We start from the raw sequence: 4661 nt of genomic DNA, 5'->3' as shown, positions 1-4661 counted from the left end.
CTGGGCTTTTGGCCCAGAACAAATTGCATTACTGTCACATTATGTCCCTGGTATGCATGAATTAAGCAATGACTGGGTGACTCTCATCCTCCTCCTGACTCAGTTCCTCGCAAAAAATCTTCCTTGGATTTAGTATAATTTATTTCCATCAGGGAGGAGAGACAGGCCCAGTCACAGACGCTCTGCTCCTCTTTCCACCCTATTTGCATGAGGAACAATTTGACACTTTCTGTGCTCGGCTGCTGGAATGTGAGAATTGCACTGGGAGGAGAGTGTGGCTAGGAGATGGCCTTTCTGTGCTGATTCAGACATTGCAAGGTGATGAGGGGGCTCTGTGGTCACAGTGACTCCTCGGCCAGGACTGCAGCACTGAGACCAGACATGCATTTTTATTCAGGCCAAATGTCAGTCTTTTGCGGGCTTGAAGAATGGTGTTTGGCGCTTGAAAAAAAGGTCTCCGAGCCTCTTGGGCCGGAACGGAAAAGGGCCAGAGACGTTTGGGAGTTAGATTTCTCCCCCACTGGCAAGTCTGAGAGCCCCTTGTCCGACTTCTGCTTCGGCCTTGAAGCGGAGCGATGTGTCACTCCCGGACTGGCATCTCGTCCAAACCGATTAACAGTGAGATATGTCCATATCGTCACACTGGAAGGCAGCCGTCTGAGTGGACAAAAGCAGAACGGCCCGCAGGGACTGAGCTGTCTCTCCCCGTCTCGTCGCTACAGCCTGCGTGTGCACTCATGTATGCGCTCAGACTTGGCTGCTGATGAAGTGAACTCTTTTAGGTGGACAAACAGTCCCTCTGAGTTCACAAAAGTCACATCCTGCAGAAGAATGCGAACGCGAGATATGAATTCGACCAAACGGAGCGAGAGCGACTTTGGATGACCGAGTGGCGAGAGGGGAAGGACAGAACAATGTCTTTCTGCAAAAACCTGAATTGGGCTTGTCTATATCTGTTGAATTGTTTGTTTCCTGAGTGATAAAGCCAAGACGCTGACACAATGAGACCGGAAAGAGGGTGGAGATGGGTTCAATGCAGCACACAATCCTCTCTTTTCTGTTTAAGAGGGGAAACGTGACCTGCCGGCTGTCTTTGCATGATGAATACGAATAATGGGACCTGCAGGCTAACATATAGGACCAGAATATGCTGCACCACAGATTCCACGTCTTGTCATCTCTCTCCTCTCCGTCTCTCGGTGTCTCTCGCTCTCCTGCCGTAAGCACAGAACGCCTGCTATTCTTAGCTGACTCCCCCGCAGGTGAATTATGGATGAGATGAAAAGCTCATAATGATATTTGGCTGATCGGGTATCACGGTAAAATGCCACTTAAAGTGTGATACAGCTCTCGGGGATAGAATGCTTTCTCTGCCACCTCTCCCTGAAGATGCGGGGCGCCGCAGACCCGTGGCAGGAAGGGGGAGAGTCGTATCCTCGTGGCGGCTGAGCAGACGAGATATGAGGCAGACACAGAGGGTGACAGGCAAACAGCCGTGGTCAATGGGGGCAAGCAGCAGGGAGAAACGCAGTCTGGCCGTAGATAATAGGCTACCACCTCACAGGGTTATTACTGCAGCACGTGCAGTGGCAGATCCCACAGAGACCTCAATTCTCTGTCACTCAGAGGCACGGGGAGCCCGTCAGTGGGCGACGCGTGACTCAGCCAGGTGTGTCCTATTAATTTTCAGATTTATGACTTTGACTTTTTCCTGATTCTTAAACGTGCTCCCATGAGGACCCACTTCATAGAGCGCGCTCATGCACTTACGTAGGTGTAAATGTGTGTTCATGCATGAATCCCCCCCCCCCCCTTCCTCCCTTTTTGCTTGTATGATTTTTCCAGCATCTACATGTATGTCACCTTAACCAAGGTTACAAGCCCCTCCAGATCAGTGTGTGTTACCTGTAAGTGAGAGACATGATGTATTCCTGGAGGTTTTCGTGCTCAACTTGCTCCATCTTAAGTCGTGACCTTGAAACGTTACAGGATGAATAAGCTGGCGCAGGATTGTTTTGTCATTTGCGCGTGTTTCTGTGTTGACATCAATCAGCTTTTATATGCAGCTGAAGGTAGAAGGTCAACGCTCCACATATCCGCGATCTGCGGTGGCCCTGCCAGCGCTGCACTTTAAGATCACACAATGCAATAGACAGAACACACAAAAGTAGAAAAAAACATCAACACACAGAATTTAAAAGAAGACTGCTGCCAACAAGTAAAGCACTAACTCGAGAGACACATTCACCAATTTGACAATACAAATACATGAAATGACCTGCAGTGCAGTTATAGACAGCACAACAAAATCCCAAAATGTGCCATGAATTCTTACAACACAGACTAATTTCTGAGTTTGTGTTACATTTCTGTATTTGGTTTTCTCCACATTTTCAGGCATTTAACCCTGTGCGTCGATGTAGCTGCACAGGCTGTTTTTATCCCTGTGTGTGTGTGTGTGTGTGTGTGTGTGTGTGTGTGTGTGTGTGTGTGTGTGTGTGTGTGTGTGTGTGTGTGTGTGTGTGTGTGTGTGTGTGTGTGTGTGTGTGTGTGTGTGGGGACAAAAATGTATAGACCACATTTTAACAAAACTCGGATTAGAATATAATTTGGATATCTCCAGAACTTTGGGTTTGGCTCCAGGTTTGGCTCCGGCTCCCCCTGTGACCCCTAAATATGATAAGTGGCATAGAAGATGGATGAATGATATCATATGATAAGTGACGTCATGGATGAGATCATGCATAGTACAAAAACATCTCTGCATCCTATAGGACTATAGAGCCAATCGAAAGCTTAGAGAGATGACAAAAACACCACAATGTCATCATGAGGTCATAAAATTACATTATTTATTTAGCAATACATTAACCTTGCAACCAATAATATTAGAAAGACAGCATATACAGCTTATTTGGATAAACCAATTAGTCACCGTGTATAAATAATGTCATGTAGAGGCGGCTGTGGCTCAGGGGGTAGAGCGGGTCATGCTCTAACCAGAAGGTCAGCGGTTCAATCCTAATTCCCCGTTCCGCATGCTGAAGTGTGCTCGGGCAAGATACTGAACCTAAATTGCTCCTGACGGCTGTGACGTCCTCATCGACCAAAGTGCTGCCCATAGAATGACAGGAAATGTCCTTTTTTACAAAAAGTTAGCCTTGCTTTGTTGGAGTATGTTACGTCCATTTTACTTTTGCTATGCGGTGTGTGTGTGTGTGTGTGTGTGTGTGTGTTATCTAATGATGAAGTCGGCTTGATTGTTTGTTGTGTTTATTGTTTGTGTTTTGTGCAGTTGCAGTGTTTTGAGCTCTCATGGCTGCCATGGCTTTTAATGTCAATTCTAGATTTTTGAAACCAATCGTGAAACAGTTATTCTTCTACTGTCCAATTGTTTTACCCAAGGCTGCCACTGATCGTAGTGCTCGTGCCCATGAAAGAAAACAACTGTGTGAGGTGTCCTAGCATAAGTTGCAGTGATAGAAACAGAATCATTTTGCATTTTACAAGAGTAAGATGTCAACAGAGAAGTGAAAGACAGACACATTAAAAGAGAGAATTGTGTGAGTGGGGGGGATGTTGTCCAAAACAAGCCTTGGTTGTTTCAACATTCTCACGCAGTGGATACTTTTGAGCCGCTACTTAAACTTCTGCATATGTGTGAATTTAATTACCTCCTCTGGGGATTATCTTTGCGGTGATTGCCACTTTTCAAAGCCTCCTTGATGCCAAGCACAACATGACCCATGCAGGTGCGGGGCCACTGTTCACAGGGAACTGTTCTGGCTGAGCGGAAAGTGTTTAGCAAGGGGTGCTAAAGGAAATCATCTCAACCATGAATACTAAATGACCCAAGGTGTTCATTGGTACATCTCAAATATGTGCTTGGCCCCGCTCCGGCGGAAAGGAAATATGACTCCTGCTGCATAATGTATAGCAAACGAAAGGCTGTAATGGTATTGACATTGGATTTGTGAGGTTTCTTTAGCGTCGCTGGAAATTTGTCTTGATTCCGCGGTGTGTATGAGATTCCTCCTTTTTTTGGAAATGGATTTGGGGGAAAACTCCGTGGGGGCTGCGAGATCGCTGTCGGATGTGACTCAGTGTAAGCTGCTGTTTGTTTTCACAGCTTCTTTTCATCGTCAATGAGTGTGCTGCGACATGACAGATGCCAGTGAGAACATCAGTCTAGTGTGCCCTTCAGAGATGTCCCTTGGAAATTAGTAATTGTCGCATACACAGAGAAAAACACAATTCAACTCCTCCGTCCTCACTGCCACTTTCATGTTTCTTCCATGTTGCTCGTGTTTTTGTGGTTTTTCCTCCTGAAATAAATCACACATTCGCACTGCAAATGTGCTCCACTCGCCCAGGTTGTACCCAAGTGCATTGGGACCACTTATTCACTCAGCTTATAAGTTATAGCATCTCCTACCACAGGACATGATGAAATTTAACCTCTAAAAACTAATAATATAAATACACAGGCAGGAGCAGCAGCAGAAGTCATAGCATCTAAATGATATTGTGAGAAAAAAGAAAAAAAAAATCTATCCACCGTGCTATGTAAATGTATCCAGAGCCAAAATCACTTTGGCCCTTGCCATTCAGGTTATTTACGAGCTCTCATTAGCAAATGCCTTTCACTCGGGCCTGTATAC

The sequence above is a fragment of the Hippoglossus hippoglossus genome, chromosome 24, assembly GCF_009819705.1.
Source record: "Hippoglossus hippoglossus isolate fHipHip1 chromosome 24, fHipHip1.pri, whole genome shotgun sequence".
In the NCBI taxonomy this organism is placed as follows: Eukaryota; Metazoa; Chordata; class Actinopteri; order Pleuronectiformes; family Pleuronectidae; genus Hippoglossus; species Hippoglossus hippoglossus.
The sequence above is the reverse complement of the archived record's forward strand: the minus strand, read 5'-3'. Positions refer to the sequence as shown.